This window comes from Mycetomoellerius zeteki, unplaced genomic scaffold (genome assembly GCF_001594055.1).
Source record: "Mycetomoellerius zeteki isolate Tzet28-1 unplaced genomic scaffold, Tzet1.0 scaffold30, whole genome shotgun sequence".
NCBI lineage: Eukaryota > Metazoa > Arthropoda > Insecta > Hymenoptera > Formicidae > Mycetomoellerius > Mycetomoellerius zeteki.
The window spans coordinates 100,326-123,000 of NW_017257283.1; the positions used below are offsets into that span (position 1 = coordinate 100,326).

The window sequence follows — 22,675 nt, forward strand, 5'->3', positions numbered from 1 at the left end:
ATACATTACTATCTTTGTATACATTACAATCAGTCAATAGTCTATCTATCAGATAATTCAAAATTATCACTCTGTGGTTGGAGTAATTTATGTAATACACACTGCTAAATCTATAGGGTCAGATTTAACCTAATATGAGTTGCCACTGCTCCTACTAAATATATCGTTATTTTTTACCAAAACGATAGTTAAATTTGACACTATATCGTGTCAATTTGACACTGTATAGTGTCAAATATAACCATTGTTTTAGTATAAAATAACGATATGATTGAGTAGGAGCAATGGCGACTCACGTTAAGTTAAATTTGACACTATAGATTTAACACAGTGTACACACTAATATCTTGTTTAAATCTTTTATTTATATTTATAACATTATCTCTTTAATTTTTCGCAAAATATTTATATATTATAATAAAAAAGTGATTTAAGAAAAATATAAAATCTTAAATTACAGAAACAAATCTACATAAACATCTATATAAATATTGATTTTTATGTCTGTTTATAGTGATTTAAAAATGACTTTTTAAATAACTGTGAACAATTAAAAGTAATTATGCAGTGTGAATATTTAAACAATAATTAACCTGTACACACAATTCACCACTGTGGCAGATAATGCAGATTATCTCGATATCATGGATGGCGCTAATTGGCGAGCGATTTACTGTAATCGCGCGAAAAAGCGCAATTTCAGTGTCGCGCGCGCGGAAACGATTTTCGCGCAAAACTCGTGGCTAAATTTAGCGGGTGATAAAGTGTACTCGTCATAAATTCTAATTAACGCGGGAGCGCACGTGGAAGCGAGTACGGGACGGCGATCTGAAGCGTCGTTTGGCGACTCAATCCAGCGGATATCCACGCGAAATTACGCGGACGGGTAACGCGCGACTCGAGTTGATAACGAGCATAATAAATCGTAATGAGCCGAAGCGGGCGGGAAGTGAAACGGGAAAGAGGCGGGAGAAACGTCCCGTGAGACGAAACGAGAAAGAGAGCGAATGCTTTCACTCGATTCGCGCAGTTACACGTGAATATAAACCGCTCGAAACTGCCGATAACGAGAGACGACCGATTTCGAAACGGTGAAAAGAACCGAGAATCAATTCGAATGCACGGGGACGTATTCAGGTTTCATCGCGTACGATGAAAATCCAACGGCCTCCGGATTTAACAACACGAATATTCCATTTGCGCGCTCCATTCCGTTTTTTTTTTTTTTTTTTATACAACAATATGGAATGTTTTGTTTTTCTGTTGATCGGAAGCAATGAAAAATATAGCATCAAACTGCGCCGATCAAAAACTCAATGTAGAATATGAAGAATAATTTCCAAATGTGCGACTATCGTTAGCGTAGAGCGCTGATGTTGAAAGTGTGAGGGAAAAGAAAAAGAGATGCAGATTTTTCAATGAAATGCATTATTAAATTTCGACGAATTATTGTATGGGCATTGATTTTAATTTTCTATGTATACTTGTTTGAAAAAGCAGTATCAAAAGATTATTCACGTGGACAATTTATCGCTTTCTAAATTTACAATAGCTCAAATTCCGATAGTTTTGCATTTTTACGTGCATTCGTGAAAATATTATAAATATTAGATTATCGAAATTGTTTAATCTCCTAGCTATTTTCATAAAATATACAACGTTTTAAAGCAGAATCCTCTCCAACAAACAAAAGCCGGAAAAACTCTTCTTCCAAGCCATTCTCTTCTCGGACCGGAGTTCAGCCGTGTGCCGTAGAGAGAATTGCTATTATGTTAACCGCTACCACGCTACGCATTGAACACTTCATTGAATGGTCAATATGTGATGACAAATGCAACGTAACCGTTCGACAAAACAAAGGAGTTGTCGTTGTGGTCGAGCGCGGGGGAGTTCTTCGATGAATTGATTTCCGGCCGATTGGACCGTGTAAACGGCGTTTCTACGCGCCACCTTATCGCCGCTTAGATTTCACAGCCGTTAAGGTTTTACGGTCATCGGTGACCGTAAAACCGGCGCCAGACGACATCAAACGTGTCGTAATTGAAATAACATTTAACCGTACGGTAAGCAGAATCACGCCGAGGTACTTCGATCCCAATGGATAAACGCGTGACGAGCCGAACGTCTGGAATTCTAACGACAGCGTGGGAAGTTGTGACTTTGATATCGCAACGGATTTGAATTCTGTTTTCGTAGATACGTGTTCGATTAACAATCACACGTTTTACATCATCTATTTTGAACGTCGAGTTGTAAAAGTTTGAAATTACATATTAATTACGCAGATATTGAGAGAATGAATATTTGCATCATTTCAGGGATTACAGGAATGTTAAATCAAATATTTCTCTTTTAAACCCGCATGCTGCTGACACGGAATTAATTGCAGATTCATATTGACTATCAAAGCACTTTGGCGGGGAGCAGAGAGGGATGAAAATCGCAACATCCTGGCACGACGCGACACAACCGTCCGTCGTTCTTGCCGTAGAGCAAATAAATTATTTCCCCGATAAATCTTCAAGTTTCGCGGAAAGTTTCGGAGAGAGATTACCGTCTTGCTTCCTACGGAAAGACTCGATTAAGAGTCAGTAGTGGCGAACACGGCTCGCTAAATGATTCATCGTTACCTGAGCGAGGGAGCGACGCAATATGTCGAGGATAAACACGAACGTCGAGGAGACGAAATGAAACGACAACGCCGAATCTCCATCCGCTACTCTTTTTTGCATTGCAAATCGCAAGTCATAAATTACGGACATTCGTCTTCGTCCGGAACTCTACAAATTGTGCAAACGAATATTGTTGCCGCAGAAATTCGCTCAAGGATGCAGACGTTGTTTGTAATATAAATGTGCAATCAATGTCCTCTTGCAGCGCTGACGAGTCGATCGTGACCATAGTGATTCCTACAAAAGCTAAAAATACAGAATACACAGGTGAAATATATTTTCCAGTCCAATATTCCTTGTAACAAACAAACAGCAAGCGCATGTACCATTTCTGTCATACTGGCAGATATCATTCGAATTATTAATAATTGATTGAACGAAGAATTATAAATTGGAAAAAAAAGAACAAGACTTCCCTTTAGATATAAAATAAAAATAATTCACATATACGTAAATATATTTTAATTAAATTTCGTAATATTTTATGAATCAAAAATACGTAATGGATACTTCATGTTTCTATCATTTCTCGCATGCAGAAGTTATGAGAGGAATATACAGTACGTGGGCAAAAGAATTCGGGCAACCTCTCGCGGGCGCGTCCCCAAATTTGCGTTTTCTCGGTTACGGAAATTCGAAATCCGCTCGCTTCCGCTGCAAATCTTCCACAGGAAGTTACGAGATCGTGACGACGAGAATCTATGAGAGTATGCTACCTTCGTCGGATAGTAACGTAAGAGGGAGGAGAGATGTGCAAGAGTCTGTAGTAGGGGGTACGGAGAAGCTGAAGCATCGGGAGGAAAATATTCGAGATTCCAGGGGAACCGCGTGATGACTCAATTTCGCAAAGACCGTTAAATGGCCCGCTATGAACCATGCGCCACCGTCGGCCGCGTTCCTTCTCTGTTTTTGAAGGCCGAACATTCTTCGTAGGGGGTCGATTATGCCAGCTTAGGCATCTCCATAGAACGCCACAGACTACAAAGAAGAGACTCGGTTTATTTGACTTTTCCTACCTCGCGCCAGATCGATAGTACTTACGAATCATTGTGTCAACGATATTGGTTACATTTTGTCCTTTTGACCTTTTACGCATTTTGCTCCAATCCGTTCATCTCCCTATATCTTCTCAGTAACACGTATAAAACGACCTATGCTAAGATACTATGATAATTGAATATTAATAACAGAATGGCCAGTATATTGTTGCAAGATCAGAAATATATTCTTTAAAATAAATTTAAAATTTTTTTATGTGTGAAGGTTTGACGAACTGATAAAAAATAGATATTAATCAATAACAAAATGTTATCGTTTTTTTTAATCTCAAAAAAAAGTTACACCTTAATTTTGATTTGATATTTTCACATGTTAGTGCGATTTTAATAATGTTCTTTTGCGCATCCTAACATCGACAATTGAGTGTTCTTTTTTTGATCGCTTGCTATTAGCTGGTACAATGTATTTTTCGGTTACCTGTGCAAGCTTAGAAGCAATTTATTACCGAAGAAGGTATGGCCCTTTTTTCACAAAGAGCGTCAATGTAAGAGCCATACCCCAGGCACTTCCCCACTTCAAGCCGAAGCGAAGATCGATCATTGCCCGAGCATGTAGATGAGATCGAGATCAGCGATCGACACCGGATGTACATGGTGAGTAGGATAAGAGTCAAAGGAGAAAGAAAGAGAAGACGATAAGGAGGGAGAGAGAGAGAGAGAGAGAGAAGAATAGAGGGATAGAGAAAGGAAAAGAGACTGCTAGACGCGCGACGCGACGAGCAATCAACGTAAATCACTTGGCTGATGCTCAATTTAACAAGAAGAGCCATTATGATCGCGAACTCGAAGTAACGAGCACGAGGAGAGATCTTTCTCTCTCGCTTGTTTATTTATAGCAAAGTGTGTGAACTACCAACGATCCCGAGTAAGAAGATACAGTTTGTTGCATACGCGTAACGCTATTTTAAGAGGCCCCCAAGCGTTATTACTGCCTGATTGGAAATGACAGCGAGGAAGCTTACATGGAAGAAATATGTTCCATTACAAGCTCGTTAGCGAAACGCGAAGCAACGCGCGGCTTCCCATCGGAAGGACATTCAGCGACAAATGTTCAATAAAATATCTGTTTGCATACATAGTTTTTAGACAATATCCTATAAATCGTAGCAAGTAGCTCATGAATAGTTGTGTTATAAACTTTCTGTTCAGTTTTTTAACGTAGTGATTACAAAATTACTCAGCTGTACAAACTTATTTTTTTCATTCCTAAATTAATGATGTATATAACAATTGATTTTGTGTGTTTACAAGATCAATTATTGATAATTATATACTTATTCATCAATTTAAGTCGCAAATTAATTATTATCATATTATATTATCGTATTAATTTGCATTTTTCGCCACTAAATGAATTATAGCATTTCGTAGAATAGCTGAAGAAATGATTTTTCAAACTATGATATCGTGATAGCATTAAATACATCGTAATAAATATATTATTCCGAAAACGATGTGGTTGGACTGGTTACATTGAGAAAAATGATCTGGTTGGATTAAATAATAATTCTGGTGGAAAAATGGTGAATCAGAATTTTCTGGTTAAATCTATTAGAATTCTAGTTGAGATAACTAGAATTCTGATTGATATAATTATTCTGGCAAAAATAAGAATTCTAGTAGATTTTACCAGAAATATTGTATCAAATAGAATTTCGGTTATCTCAACTAGAATTCTAATAAATTTAACCAGAAAATTCTGATTCGTTCATTTTCAACCAGAAATTTTTTTTAGTTTATAAATACCACCATGTGCATGGAATGCAGTTCATTAATTATGTTAGATTTAGTGATCATCGTTAAACGTCATAACTTGATATAAATCTCCAACCGTTAGATCCGTATCTGCCGAGTTATTATCGATTGTGAATAGCGGAGAAGTGCGTAGTCACGTGTGGGATCCTTTTACATGGTAATTATATCTGAAGAAAAATATTAACGTTAGGAATTTTTGGCAATTATTCACTACCTCTTACTTATTAATATCATTTATCTCTCATTTGTATAAACCGTTAAATTATTGTACAATTCTAAGGTTTCGATGTGTAAAAATGACACTTCCCGATTCATATAAATTTTCCACTATCAAATAATTACATCTTTTGGTTACGTATAGAATTAAGCACTGTTAGATCATAAATAATATAATTGCAGGTATTGTTTATATTAATTGGCCTAAGTAGATATAACTCCCTACCAACACTCTTTATTAATTTATGACTTTTTTTATCACCGAGTTGTGTTGCCTCAATTAAGTTCTTCTATTAGCATAATTACTAGTTGTTTTCATGAAAAAGATTATCGTATCTCCTCGAGCGTTTTTCTAAGACCAACCGTCGTCGACTGAACAGTTCATTTCAATGATATCTATGTTATGGAGTAGAGCTGCGAATTGTACAGCTAGTACGAGCCGCAATAACGGAGGGTACTCACTCGAACGACCTTGGTGCTCGGTTGACGTCGTCGAGAGGGATCGCTTTTGACATGTCGAGGGCCCGAGAGGCTCACCAGTGGTCCTCGGGGTATCCTGGACTTTACCACGAAGCACCGTTGCTAATCGATGGTTCACAAACAGTACAGCCTCGTGCCGGTCCTTCAACCGGCGAAGTGCGTTTAAGCTCGTTTGGTCAATTAGCGATTACTGAACACACCGTGGCCTACCTCTACGGGTAAGCACATGAAAAGGGCTCCTTAAACTCCGTTCACGCCAGCTCAACCGTCAAAAATATTTTTGATCCGGAAAATTCTGTGCTCTTTATTTTCTCTGAAAAACTTTCTATTCTTTCAAGAAGAATAAAAAAATGAATGCTTCTACAAACAAAACAATTCCATCAATTAAAATATTTATGTCTTAACGTGCCGTAGTTTAAAAAAACATGGAAAAAAATTGTAAATGTTTTATGGAAAAATTCTGAGGAAATATGTGAACTATCAAACAAAACAACAATACATATAAAAATATTGTATAATACTTAATAGAAAAAATCCATGTTTCTATTACAGTTGTAAAGAGATTTATTCTACTCAATACCATAAATATCACAATTCCAAAATTCGATTTGAGATTTTTTCCTTTTGGAAAAAATAATATAATATGATATTTTTTCCTTTTGGAAAAAATAATATGATAAAGCTTCTAACATTCGTGAAAGCAGTGAAGAAAGTCGTCAAGTATCTGATCGCGCGAGGAACGAGAAAGCAGAGATACTCCCGCGTGGCCTCAAAAGGCACCCCAAAAAGCTATATGGGCGTATATACTTTCGAAGCAAGGATGCGGGGAGAAGCCGGAGGAGTTGGGAAGTCGATAAGTGTCCTTGCGCCAGAAGGAGGATTCTCTCGCATCTTGACACGGTGACCCCCACCCTGACGACCTCGACAAACCCCTCTGCTACTACTACAACTACCGGGCAAACCCCGCAACCCAGTCCGTTCTTCTTCTTATCATCCCTAGGCGCCATTCCATCCATCTTCCTTTCTTTCCATTTTCTTCGGCGCTACAGCACCACTACCACCCTCAACATTGCCACCGACACACACCGAGAGAGCGAAAGCGTGAGTGAGTGAGTGAGTGAGTGAGTGAGTGAGTGAGTGAGTGAGTGTGTGAGTGAGAGAGTGAGAGAGACCATTCGCCGGCATGGCACCACCATACCAGGATCCGTCGACAACCCGCCTTCCTCCCCCACGACCCGTATACTCGCTCCCTTTCCGGGACCCGTACCATTCCCAGCTCCCCGCGCCGACCCTCACCCCCGACTCCACCTCATGCTCTGTTCACTAATTGCACATTCTTCGCATAGTTTCGCCACCCCATCCCCTCGCCGACCCCCTCCTCGAGGGAGGAGAGAGGTCGAAACGGGGGTATAGCAAGCTCTCGACACACAACTACCGCCTCTGTCTCTCTCTCTATCTCATCTCTACCTTTTCTCTCCCTTTTACGATCTTCCGTCTTCTTCCCTCTTCGTCAACTCACATGTACCTTGTACTACATACCCCTGCGCACATCCTTGTCGAGCGGTTTCACCTTGCAACCCCCTCGCACGCTGCTGCTTCCATCCTTCGCACGAGCATCTCTCTTTCTGTCTTCGTATTCCGCTAACTCAGTAAGTCTTTTCTCTCTCTCTCTCTCTCTTTCTTGCGCACGCGCATGTCGTGTGCGTGCTCACGAGAGAAACACGAACGAATAGATACGTGCAAGTAGGCGTGATTTTCTTCAGGGTTCGCGAGGTCGGATTTTACGCTCCGATGGAAACTCCACAGCCAGTTTCGTACATCTCACGTCAATATTAAATTGACACAGATACGCATTATATATATATAATAAACGCACTTGTGCTTTAAAATATGTTGCTTAAAAGTCGTGCGAGATACAAATCTTTATTGCACTTGTTGAGTGAACTTTTACGCGAGAAAAATGAAACAGTCGGAAATGTATCTCAAGGATACAAATTGTATTTTAAACAAAAGTATTGCATTATTTAAAATGCAATACTTAGTGCAATACTTGCAATCTTTAGTTATTTCTAGCTTTGTATTTTCTTCAATAAACCAGCTGCTTAACTAAATTTCAATTATGTATAAAGGACTGTAAAATTAGGATGAATATTTAGTCCAATTATCATTTTATAAATTGCATCTCACAAAATTTATTTACAAATTCAAAAAGCTAGTTGTATATTGTTTCTCTTCTATATTATAAATAATACCGTAAGATTCTGCGACATATACTAAAATTTAATCTTGATATAAATTCTCTCATAAATCTTACTTTTCTCTTTGCAATCCAAGGATTTTACCTGCGTATATTTATCAGATTATTTATCGGAATATATGTATCAAATACTAATCTATTACATTTTAACTGTAAATCCATCCTCGTATCACGATTCTGAAAACGACGAATAATTTATTTGAACGCGAATCTTCTTTTCATCTTTCGCTTGAAACTTTACAAAGCTTAACAGTCAGAAAGTCTAACAGTGTGTAAAAAATGTACACACGACTTGCGAACATGTCGGTCTTCAAATCGGACTTTACTGGCGGAAAATTTATTTCCCGCTCACCGCCTCAAGTTATCCGGCCGTTCTTGGCTCTTCACTATCCTCCATTCAATTTCTTATCGTTCGCAGAATGGCAAGATCGCACTCAGCTTCTGTACTTAAGAGGAAGGTGAGAACAGTTGCTTAAACATTATTTCTTGCTGCTCGGAAGAAAAAAAAAGGATGAGGGTAATTTTTGCGATGCCGAGTAAAAACTATAGTGGCATTTACTGCCAATATTTGAAGCTTTTTATTTTCTAATTTTGTATTTCGGTTTCGAGAATAAATTAAATCAGATAACCAGATAAGATGCTTCTAATTAAAAAAAATGAACATTCTAAATATTTATATTCCACAATCTTTACAATAACTTTTTTTTATTTACATAAAATAACAACAATTATGAATTATATATTTATAATATTCACACTGGATCATATCTTTGAATTTTTAAATATCATAAAATATCAAATCGATTTCTTATATGTTCGTTTTCATTCAAACTCATCATTTAACAATAGCTAAATAACTTTTATACAGAAAGAATTATAAATAGTATAATAAACGGAGATCTGCGAATAAACATATTGTTCGACAAATTATATCGCTAAAAATTAATTACAATTGTAAGAAAAAAACAGTAGAAATTCATTTATAAGATGTAGAAACACTTAAGGCTTTGAATATATGTACATATGTCTTATATACGAGGGTCGTTTGAAAAGTTTTGAGCCTCACCATGAAGATGACATTACTCGTCAAAACCATTCTGGTACTACAATCGTACATGCTATGAAAGATACCTGTGAAAATTGTAACCATTGTGGACGCTCAGTTGTTGTTCAACAGTCATTTGTGTCAGTCGATGTCAATGATTTTGTAAAAATGGAAAAAATCGAATATACATTTTCAAGGCTCTATTGGAGTGGTTTAAGCGAAACGAGTCGAATTTTTTGCGTCGATTAATAACTGTTGATGAAACTTGGATCCACTCTTGAAACGAAGGAACAGTCAAAATTGTGGATTACATTCGTAGAAGCCTATTTTGCAAAGCAAGACGCCAACTATTATTTGAATAGGTTAAAGGGATGGGAGCATCGCTGGGAAAAGCGTATCGACTTAAAAGGAGACTATATTGAAAAATAAAACTGAATTTGACCGAAAAAATACATGTTTCTATATTAGGTTCAAAATTTTTCAAACGATTCTCGTATAATCAGTTGAAACTTTATCGTCAAATTGTATACCATTTTACATGAAGGTTACACACTAGTAAGTTACCGCATAAAATATATCTTAAAGAGCAACGCAACATAACGGGATCGCATTCGCTAAATCCCATTTGCTGCTCCTACACAACGAAAACGAAGAATCGAATCGCGCCACCGTTCCTTCCCCTTTACGATGCCACCACAGCATCGCGCCGTTGTTTTCGTGCACAATTTTCGTGATATACAGGCGGACGATTTTATCCCACCACGGTACTTCTGCGGATACGATGCAGAATACGCCCCGGCTTACACATATCGGGTGTATTCCTCGAAAAGTGATTGAAATCTCTCACTTATTTAACGCGTTAAATATGTAAAAATTTAAATCCCAGATTTGGTATTCCAGGATTATGCAATTTTTAATACTTTAATTTCAGATATCTTGATAATCAATAACCAAATAACATGTCTACAAAGATGAAATACATCTTGGACTGATAAAAACTTATTGATACTGTTCGATCTTAACGTGAATAACTTTAAAAAGTTTATGAGAAAAATCGCGTTCAAATCTATCAAACAATCACAGCTAAGTGTAACTCATTTCTGGCACGCCCGGTGCGTAAGGCCACCAGAAGGCAACCCGCTCGTTTCCAAAACCTGCATATCGGTGCAAACGGTCCTGCAAGGCGCGCTCGTAAAAGGCGCTCGTAAAATGGAAAGGGATTAAAGCACCACCCAGGTTCCCCTACACACGAAAGGTGGGTGGCGGTGTGCGCGTAAAGGGATGGGCGACGCGAACGCCGAGGAGTATATATCCCCGGATTTACGAGGACGATAAACGGGATTATACGCCTTCCGTAAACCTTGAAACGATCTTTCGAGTGAGCGCATAGTTTGCGTAAGGGCGATGTTTCCCTGTGTCCTCACCGTAACTCCTTTAGATCATCCTTCGCGAGACTGTACCTTTCTGTCTCACTCGCGATTGTTTCGCTCATACTCTATCCGTTCCGTTCACTTCGCACCATTTTTCTCGTTTACCATTACCGCGCTCGTTGTCGCTCCATTACGATGTGTGGTGATGCCACAGAATCCCCGCAACTTTGTTGTCATGTGTTCTATGTTCGCAGTTTTTGTCCAAACATAGGAACTATGTTTGGACTGCTTTCATCTTATTAAAAAACAAAAATATATATTTTGGAAAGTAATGAACAAAGCCCTCGTAAATAAAAGCATCACAATAGCGACCGAAATATTAATATAAAAGAGAAAATACAATTATTGACTCATAAGCAGACGTTCTTTTAATCAAAAACGTTAAATACGTACGCGCGCTTAACTGAGTTATATTCATTGCACATTTTTAATAAAAAATTATAAAAATGAGTACATATGTTTTATTTTTATTCTTCATATTATATTAGCATGAAAAATGCAAAATCATAGTTCAAGTGGAAGTTAAAGTTGAGACATTTAAAATTATGGAAAAATGTAATTATCAACGGAAAATTTTGCGGAGCACCTAAAAAATGTTCGTGGAACACCGCCGTTCCGCGGAAAGCTAATTGCACTAGTTGCACGATCTTTTTATCTTATTAATATTCTTTTCTTTGTTTTTAAAACTTCCAACATTTCGCACGCATTTGTTATATCGGTTAAAGTTGTTATCATTGTTATAGTACTTCCTATCCGCATTTTTATTCAATGAGCGAATTTATATTATACATTATTTTTGCTTTCCGTTGACTGTCTCTTCCGAATTTAAAAAATCACACGGAAGTTACTTTTGTTCCGCGATTTTTAAGCTAATTACTACGTTACTCGCTCGTCGGATACGTTTAGTAATTTTTACACTGTCTCGTGGACCGTTTCATCTTTTCCTGTTTTCTCTCATCTCTTTTTTTTCTTTGTTTCCGCGTTGTTTCTCTCGTTCCGTCTCTCCATTACTACGTTGCGCTAATATTATAAAATTGTCGCGACTTTATTATACTACAATGTTGCAGTTTTATTTTCTCGCTCCCTTCGTTATCCTCAATCTACATGCTTTCAAATATTCTCGCGTTTCTTCCTATTCTACCGTCTTGTTTCATCTTTATGCCGCATCGCGCTGAGACGTTGCAAAATTGTGTAATTTTATTGCCAACCGTGACTTCCATTTTCCATCGTGCCTTCTGTGTTTTATTAACTTTCCCGCTTTTCTCGATCGCGCCTTTCCGGTACTTTTCTTACACCGACCACTTTATTATCGTGTTACTGTAATATCTAATAATTATGCAATCTTGTTACATCTTTCCTTTGAGTCTCTGTACCTGATGTCGTGGACATTTCTTCTTCCCTGATACTTTGTTCAACCACCCACGACGGAGTCCTCTCCTTATTCGACATTTTTGTAAATTTCTCGTATTAGTATTATTACTACATTATACATTAGAGAATTTTTTCCTTGACTATTAAGCCGATTATTGCATTAGCCGTCCGTTGGGACACGGTTGTCCATTTTTACATTGTCTTTTAGGTAAAGACCGGCGAGGGGCGAGAGCCCAGCAAAATGCCCGCGCAATCTGAATTATTAAGCGGCGAAGGCGGAAGAAGAGAATATAGCAATAATCTCGAAGAAGCAAAGAGAAAAAAAAGGCGATCGCTTCGGCTGGCTCGAAGGCCTTTTTCCATGCCATCCTTTCCTATTTCTAAAAGCGCGAGCGGGATAAAGAGAGCGCCTCCCGCGAATTAATATTCATTACATCGCGCAACGGCAAAGCACCCTCGTCCTGTACAAATATGAAACGACGTACTTGCGCTAATTAAAATACTTGGCTGCTTTCTTGGGCGGCGAGTTTGGCGACCGACCGCCTTCGTCCTTGGTCTTTCGCTCGCGCATATAACCGGAAGAAGGGACGGTTCCCGTGCGAAATTAATGGCGCGCAACGGGCGGCGTTTGCATCATCGACGCCTCTCTTTGAGGCATTTTAATATCGGGCAAATCAAGTTTACACAGGGTGTCTCAAGAAGAACGCGCGCTGTCACTCGGTAATTCACTTTAATGGAGATTCCGAATTCAAAATCTTTTCTGACATATATCATATTAATTACGAAAACAATCCGTCGCTATATTTTCTCATTATTTGAACAGTTTATTCCGAAATGGGACAATATACAAACAGAAATAATTCCCTCATGTCTGCAAGAAATTCAAGAGATTGTCGAGATTCAATTCCAGGAAAAATTCGAGTTAAAAAACGCAATCATGGTTCAAAAATAATTCATTCGATTGACGGACGCGCGTCTAAACAAAACTCTCCGCAGGAGAGCAATCTTCCCAGGCGATTCTTTCACGTTTTCGTGGGACAGGTGACGTCCCCCGCGAGGTTCGCAAAACATCAAGGCGCCGTCTCTACGGCGTCGACGGTCGGCGAAATGCCAGGCAGGCACGGGGAAACGCGAATGTCGGTTCGCTCGCCTGCTTCCACCGTCGTCGTCGGGGAGCTATTATACACTCGAGTTTAATTAAACTCCGCGAGATGTCAAAGGACTCGGCCATGCCCGGCAAGACGGACAATGCGGACGCAGATTATTACATCCCTCGCCGACCTATCCACTCCAGTACTCGCGTCTGCGTTCACGCTGGACTTCCAACGTGTACGTGTATGTATGTCGTGTCTACGCGGACACGCTTGCCCGTATCTGTATACGAACACGTATGTAATTTCTCTCGCGGTTACGTGTATACGTTATGTATGTACGTGTTGTCGCAGCAGTTAGAAACTTGCGTGAATATTTTGCACCTCATCTCTATGTTTACGCTCTCATCTCCACGCTCGCTGTTCAACTATTTTATCTATTGTTAATGTGCGAAAGCAACGTAATACGTGTCACTTTACAAGTAATTTAAATGAATAAATCTAATAAATGAAAGATACTAATAAACTTGGAAAATTTAGACTATAACATCTTTGAATAAATATCTCTTTTTTGCTTATCGTATAAAATTCAATTTATGCAAGTTTTTTTTAATATTTAGACATCAATAATGATATTATGCAAATAATATTCATTAATTTGTATTCCATAAATGTTTTCATAAAAAATATTCTAAAGTATCCCGTCTATTGGAAAAGATTTTGAGAAACATTGCGCTATCCTGTATCCGATATATTTGTGCCTGACTGACGCGTCTCCGATAGAGAAAGTTTGATCTCTCGGTGACTCTTATTCGTCGTCGGAGCGGAGTCCCCCTTGCGGAGGAGAGTCCACAGTGTCGTGTCAATGCCCATAATTTCACGCTCCGACGGCCGCTCGGTATCGGATTATTGGATCGGATATCGAGGAAGGAAGAAGAAGCTTGGCAATCGCTGCTGCCGCGGCTACGAAAGGAACGAAATGGATGTCCTTAGGAGGAAGAAGCCCCATTGGGGGACCGAGCTGGTTATGCCGGTCGCTTCGGGAAGCATGAAAGGGCATCGAAATTGCGCTTCCGTATCTCGTTAACGCGCTCCGGGACTCGCCACGCGAAATTATCCGCTCGACGTTTTTTATTTCGTAATCGACACCGACACTTCGGCAGCGTTGAAAGTTATCTTTTTATCAGATTACTGCATGTGTAAAAAAGTTCTTTTTAATCAAATCGTTCTACTTGTGAAACTTATTGCCTCATGAAGTCATCGAATTTGAGTTTATCGGTATATTTGAAAGATGATTGATAATATATTTGCTAAATATTAGACTTACACCTAAACTTGCTAATCTAAATAATAAATTTGTTTTAAATTATTTGATTTTTTAATACTCTCGATCTTGTTTTATCTTTTATACATTTTAGCATTATTTAATTCTCAGATGAATACAATTATTTTACAAAAAAAATACAGAGTAAAAAAGCAAGTGTGATTTTATATTATTTAATGTATATATTGTGACAACTATTCAGCATTACTTTCATTACATCCTGGGATTTTAGTTAATAAAATTCTACGGCCGCTTTTCATATCAATTTACGAACGAAATATTCGATATATGTAATATCAAATAATCGATGAATGTAATAAATAAATGCTTGAAAGCTCTATTTAATTTAACTATGTTCCATGATTTCAAAGTCCGATAACTTGAAAACAGGCAAATGAATATTTTATGCATATTTTATATAATATTTTTATATGGACGTTTCTTCATGATACTTAGAGTGTTTTATTTTTCGCGCCTTTGATAGTCTTTCTGAACTAATTTTAAATGGATTATATTCTAACAGACATTTTTTAAATCCAAGCTATAACAAGAAAACATTATATGGTTTTCAATGAAATTTTTACTGAGGAATAATTGCAACCCCGGATTAATCAAAAGAAATCCATGACGAAAGTTGTACGACTTTTGATGTAACCCGTGAATCTCAACGTTCATCGAGATTGCCGAGTCATCGCGGTGACGAAAGGCGACGGTTCCAGAATTGCTGGGGAAAGCGTCGGAAACGCCTGAGACACACTCCTTCCGCCGGTCAATAACTGGACACTGCCTCCTCCTCCACCCTCTACATCCACGGTGGCCGGTGTTCATATACACACACACACACACACACACACACACACACACAACCACCCACTATATCCTTCTACCATACCTTCTTGAGCACTTGTGCATCGATATATGGGGTCCTATCGCGTCGCAAGAAAATTATAGCAAGGACTCGCGATAATCCAGTAAATATTCGATATTTACTCTTTTTTTCTCAGAAATAGATAGTTTAGAGCGAAAAAGTTCTGTCCCAAGTATTAAAATTTTTAGCACACACTCCATCTCCTCTACTCAATTTCTAATTTTTTCAAATAAAATTTTCAAACTAAATAACTAATATTTTATTTTATATACACGAAGCGTTTGATATATTAGGGATGTTATAACCGCTTTAATCGTCTCGTTACACGCGGTGATGCACTCTATACACAACAGTAAGCCTTCCCTAATCTCTAGAAGCTTTTGGGAGCGAAACTATCTAAATATGTTTCGGAAATACGATTTTGTCTAACCTGTTCTCAAATAGATGCATAAAGCGTATAAAGCGGCTCGAAAATATCAGGGATCGGAAAAGAAGAGAGCGCGTTAAAGAACTTCACCCAAAAGAAAATCATATCACAGTAGTTTGAAACGAGAACGATCAATATTGCTCAGCGTCACCAAGAAGTAAGAAACATTGCACGAACAAACGTAAATCATTTATCTTTTTAGCCTCCGCGTCATATATAGAATCATATTTCTTGTCCTCGTTTATAAACGAGGTTATATGTAACTTCTATAGAAGTATAACCGGGCCTATATTAAATTAACACTCGGATAAAAATTTAATAATAATTTGAATAAGGACTGATTTTAACACAAATATAAAATATTTTTGTTGTGTACAATGCATATACAGGGTGAGTCATAAAATTTCGTGAGCGTAATCCTGGGTAAAAAGGAAGAACAAATGTTTCTATGAACAATTGAATATTAGGTCGCAAATGCTTCGTTATCGAAATAATGGAATCCTGGTATTTACGAACAAATGTGCCAGTTATGTGCACGTCGTGCTCAGGCATGGAAAATGATGGAGGACACTTTAAGCATCTCTCATAAACAAAAAAATACCCACTTGAAACTTTTAAATAAAATGACTATTTTACTGCTGTATTTGTGTCCATTATTTCGATAATAAAGCATTTATGACCTAATGTTCATAATTATTCTTCTTTTTTTATCTATTATAGAAACGTTCACAAAATTTTAAAACATGTACTTATAACTTATTCTGTATAGCAACTATGCTTACTCTTCCATTGCACAAAATATATCAAGCAGATCGCATTACTATAAAAATTTTACGAGACTATTGCAAGAATGTTCGAGAAATAGATTCAAATCGGACGGAGAACAAAATTTTCCGTGTTTCGCTCATTAAGCGAACTCCATGCTCTTGCATGCAGAACATCATGATATAACGAGTGCAAATTAACGGTTAGCGATCACGGTCGATCTATGGTCAAGATTCACGGCGTCCACTACGGTGCGGTTACATGACGCTTTTCCTGGCTGCGATGACGCCCGGCTCGATGACCCATAAACCAGAATACGACGGCGCACGTACGTACGGCATGGCCCCATAAGGCTCGGGGCGCAAGTACGTGATCGCAAGACTGGAGCATAATAGACGGGGACAGCACTCTACGTGTTATTAGCGATCAGATAAATGCCATGGCGTACCACTGTATCCTCGCACGTTCCTGCATCATGGTCTGTAAGGCGTCTCCTTTATTTCACATTAAATTCGCACGACACACGCGGAAAATAATCCACGTATGTAACGCGTCGAGAAATTATGATATCATGTCATGCGCGAAGAAGCAATGTAGTAATTTCTAATCAGATCGCAGCAATAGCGATGTTTACAATTGATAAAAAGGATAATATCAAAGTAATAAAGAGATCTTGCCCATTTTTATATAGGTCTTGAACTCCTTGCATATAATGGCAAAACATTATTGTTAGAGAATCAAAATGTTCCATAAACACAAGCTGTGTGTGTGTGTGTGTGTGTGTGTGTGTGTGTGTGTGTGTGTGTGTGTGTGTGTGTGTGTGTGTGTGTGTGTGTGTGTGTGTGTGTGTGTGTGTTTGTGTGTGTGTGTGTCATCTAAGCTTACGCTGTTCAGAGATACACTAGACATTGGCAAATTTTGACATAAAATATAAAATATGTCGTAAACTATTTATTCTTTTATAACTATAACTTAATCCTTTTATTCACAAAATGAGTTGAATTGATTGTTACAAAAAACAATGTTGCTTTAAAATATTTTTTTATTTGTTGGTTATCTTCTTATTTTAATATCAAAGGTCGCGGTGTATCTGAGATATGCGGTCTTTTTTTAGCAATGAATTCGGTAATGAATGATATTCGGTAGTCGATCAGTATGTGATTTATTACCATACGCGTAAAAGGTCCAAAATGGTTCTCTCAGTGAAAAGAAAAGTGATTCCAACTTACAAAATAAAAAAAAATATTAAAATAATAAAGCTCCTCAATTATGATAGAATTATGGTAGATACAAAACGCTCATCTAATTTCGCGACGAATTAAAGAGACATTCGCTAATCAATTAATTTACCATAGAGATATAATTAAGTTACAGTAGTTACTTAAATGTAATGAACGTGTACATTAAATTTCATAAATTTTCATAAAAAATACATTAAATTTCGTGTACATGTACACAAATATATTTTTCAGTTATAAATACAATAAATTTAATGTAATATCATGAAATTAAGTTCAAATTGTGTAACTTAAAAGTATATTAAATTTCAGGAAATTTTTAACAGTGTATCTACATCTCTTTCTCTCTGATTCATAGATTTATCGTGTAGGTCACTTAAGCGATTGCGAGTAAAGATCAGGTGGATCTGTAGTCGATTTATCTGTTTAAATACGACCCGAAGCTATGCAGACACGAGTTCAAGCGGCACGTTACCTGCACGTTCTCTTTCATTCGCTCTCTCGTACGTTCTATTCTTCCTCGCGGGTATCGACGTAAAAGATATTTAGACGTAATTCAGAAAGATAGTTCATCGTATATAAACGGTACTGATTTATTTCGGCTGTGCAGCTTAATTCACTTCCTGTTGGTTTTCTCCATTCCTCTTTGTAATTGCTATTCTTAACGTACATTAATACGTTTTACTATAATAAAATGGACTATAATAAAATGGACCTTTGATTTAATCATTCACAATTCGCTAATAAATTCTCTCCATACCTATTTAGTGATAATATAATAGATACTTCGGTATCAAAATCATAATTTTAGACATACCTTAATGACTTAAATCGATATCTAAATTCTCAATTGCCAACTGTAGCCAATAAATATTTATGATGTTGATTCATATGAAAAAAAAAAACAATTTATAATCAAGAAACTAATTTATTCTCCTTCCATTATTCATCGATCCGTGTATATCCGGTATGGCTCGATTAGCACGGACGTAACGATATATCGATGAAAGCTGCTCGCGCAAGTTTGTCCTGGTGGGTCCTGAGTTTGTCCGACAGATCGGAAAATGTATTCAAAAGCTCCTCGTAGCTGCTCGCACGAGCGACGTAAGCGCTGATCGTGTAATATTACTTGGTAAACGCCAGCGGGCGGATGGATGCGAGAACCAAACAGGAGGGCAAGGAAGGAGATGAAGAGTGGGAGGGAGGAAGCGAGGAAATTTGCAAGAAACTATATTTACGGAGCTCGTTCCGGAACATTGACCGACGGGGAGAGAAGTTACACCGATGGAAGCCGCTCAGAGGTGTTCCGGGAGACCACAGCGGCAGTTTTTCTTTTCTGGTGAACAAGCAAGAACCTAAACGCTTCTCTAAACGTTCTCGCTCCTTGTTGCATTCACCGACAACGGACAGGAACGATGCTCATCGCGATCCTTTTATTTCTACCGGTTTATTGGATGCCGTGGACGTAAGGACGAAGGACCTAGTCCTTCATGGGAAGGAACGATGCGGTTTCTTTCCGCTTGGACGAAGGAACGGATAGAAGAAAGAAGAAAGAGAGAGAGAAAGAGAGAAAGAGAAAGAAAGGAAGCTCCTTTCCATCTTGAAACGGCCACAAAGAATATCGAGCCCTTCCGCTCTCTCCCTCTCCTCTTCCGACATCCGCGCAGCTCCGACACACAGGAAGTCTACTTTGACATTGTTCGTAGACTATCGACTGCGCTCACAAAAAGTTACCGCCTTCATCGGCAAGCCGAGCCCGATATTTTTCCAAAAAGACTCCCTGGTACATACATCACGGCGATCTCATAAGTAATGCCCGATTATTTTGCGAGGTGCGACAGGTTTATGAGATGGAATTCAGTCTCCCGAACAGTTCCTCAGATATTAGCGCGATGTTCCCATCAAGGGTAATTAACAGGTCCTCATGAAATTTTATGGGGCGGTCCAAACGTGCTTTATTGACCAAATAATAATTATCAAGCCTTATTCTCTTTTTTTCAGACCTTAGTCGATATGTCCCTTCGTTCGTATAGTAGAATTTCTGCGAACATCCTGTGCAACTTATATTTTAGTTTCGTTGTAATTTCTTTTTAATTTGTATGAGAGACATAATTTTCAGATAACGCTAAATTCTTCACTAGCAATAATAAAAAGAGAAGAATTACAACGCTCCAAAATTCATTTTCGATTGATCGAATCACGCATATCGTAATACTTCATACTTTTTCGTTATGACTCGCTTCAATTAAAAATTGTATAGTGTGCAGATCGGTCACTGTGATACCGATGTAATGAACCACAGCCATTCGAAAAATTTAATTCCTCTATGTGAAAAACTTTGTAAGATACTACAAGAAATTAAATAATATTTAGGAAAAAATGCATTATCAATAATCACGTAATTAACTGTATAAATTATACACTATAACTGAAAATAAAAGACATAGAATAAAATTAAAGATAAACGAAATATGTACAACAAAACAAACACATGAAAGAAAAATTCGTTTTTCCAAAAATTTCGAAAATGACTCAGGTTATTTTGGTACAATTTTGTGTTTCAAAGGCTCATTTTTTACATTATTTTTTTAACCAATCACGAGCGGAAAGATAAGTGGATATCTTTGAAACTTAGCCATCTCGGATATATGATGTGTGTGATTAAATAAAATTTTTATTTTTCGTAAATTCATGAGAAATATTTCTAAAATATTTTAGAATACTTGAGAACTATTCTGTTAAATAAAAGGCTAGTTCTTCAAAAAGCATGTATGTATACAGTGTCCGCAATAAAAAAGTTACCTTTCTGTGCATAGAAGATTTTTAATCTATATTTCATAATTTCATACTTATTACACTACATTAATTTATTTTTTCTCTGCTTCTTAAAGTATCCAGAATATTCTAGAAGATTGTAGCTGATACGCTTTTCTCGACGATCTCGAAACTAAATCATCGTATTATTATCAATAACGATACAGCGCGCTACGCGTGAAAAAATTTCAAATCGATTGGATTCTCTTTCTCGTATCGCTTCGGGAACGAGAGGCGATCGTTTCTCCGCGGTGAAATCTGGGCGTCGGCGTCTAGATAAGGGTAAGAGAAAAAGGAAGAAGAATGGGTAAGAGGAGGAAGGTGCAGAGAGGAAAGATCGAAGGAGGTAAATTGCCCCAAGATATTTAATCCCGCGGAAAGGCCGAGGGATCTCTCCTTTATTGGCTCGGCGAGTGAGCAACGACGGGCGAGATAAGTTTCCCGTCGGATCGATGGCCAATCGCGTTAAGCGATTTTCGCGCCTCGTTATCCTTTGTTTCCATCCGGTGGACGGTCGACTGCATCTCTTCGTCGACGGCACGATGTCGACGGCGATGCTCCTTCGTCTTTCGTGACGTCGAAGGATCGATTTTATATCGCGTCGCTCGCGTTTCTCTCTATCTTTCTCTCTGTCTCTCACTTCCATCGTCTACGCGAAGAATCGCCGACTTTCACATTCCTCAATGCCAGGGGAAATTACCGAGGGGTAAACTGCGTCCCGGTGAGAGCGACTTCTCCGTACGAGACTTTCCGATAGCGACGAGATAGTGAACGAGAACGATTTTCAATTGAGATACCCCCACGTAACTTTGTACTCGTGAAATCGCTCTCGTCTCCTTCTGTCTCTCCCTTGAGATATTACGAATTAATTAGATGTCCCGAGACAGGGAAAAATCTTTCAGACAGTTTAGAAGTATACATGTACTTATATATACAGCAAAATTACATTTGGATCGTAAAATATACGAGAGATATTTATTGACAGATTTATATTCAATAATTTTTTTAAATATTCTATAGTATTAATTAATTAAACCTCTAAAAAGTATAAAAAGTTTCTTAAATTTATAATCTTTTTCTTGAATTTATCTATAATAAATTATTTGATTTGCTATTAAAATTCTAATTCATCAAAAAGCTATTTAATTAAATATTCCATAGGTAATTGTTTCATTGCTAAAATTTGTAATAGTTCAAAATTCGAGAAATACTATTATCATTATACGATTATTAAAATTTTAGCGATCGTAATTCCATCATAATTCGCGCGAAGTGAGAATGAAACGAGAATAAGGGTAACATCGAAACGACGTCGCTTCGACATCATGGCCGTCATCATCGTCGTCGCCGTCGTCGCCGTTGTTGCTGTTTTCATCCACCAGCTCCGTCGACACGGAGGAGCTTGAATTAAACTCCATTTTCATAGAACGCGCGCATCGCGATTGAATTGCCACCCTTTGGCTTTGCGCGCCAAGTGCTTTCGGAAATTAAGCGACATTGTGCCTTAACGAATGGGATTCATGCGAATATGGCCTACGTCCTCCTGCCGAACGGCCTGGAAAATTTGCCCACCAAGACGCAAGAATGGAAGAAAAGTGGCAGCGATCCGGTCGCATCCCCGGATGCGAAGGGACTGGGAGTCAATTTCAGGGTTCGTTTACAGCCCTTTCGAGAATAACAGCAAGGTTGGCACAAGGTATCCACCTCCATAAAATTACCATAAAATTAACACTTTTAACTCCTTTAATAATGAAGACAACTAGCTCAGAATTTACTTGCCCAAGGAAAACAATAGAGCACATTTCTATTTTCGTTTAAGTTTAAAGAATATCTTAACTATAAAAACGTTGATGACATATTTTGG

General features: G+C 37.9%; 1 protein-coding gene across 6 annotated transcripts in view; it reads right to left on the bottom strand.

Moving 5' to 3' along the window:
- Positions 1-22,675, bottom strand: part of scalloped (TEA domain transcription factor 1 homolog scalloped) — a 179,855-nt gene that overhangs the window by 12,235 nt on the left and 144,945 nt on the right. The gene's annotated exons all lie outside the window — the stretch shown is intronic.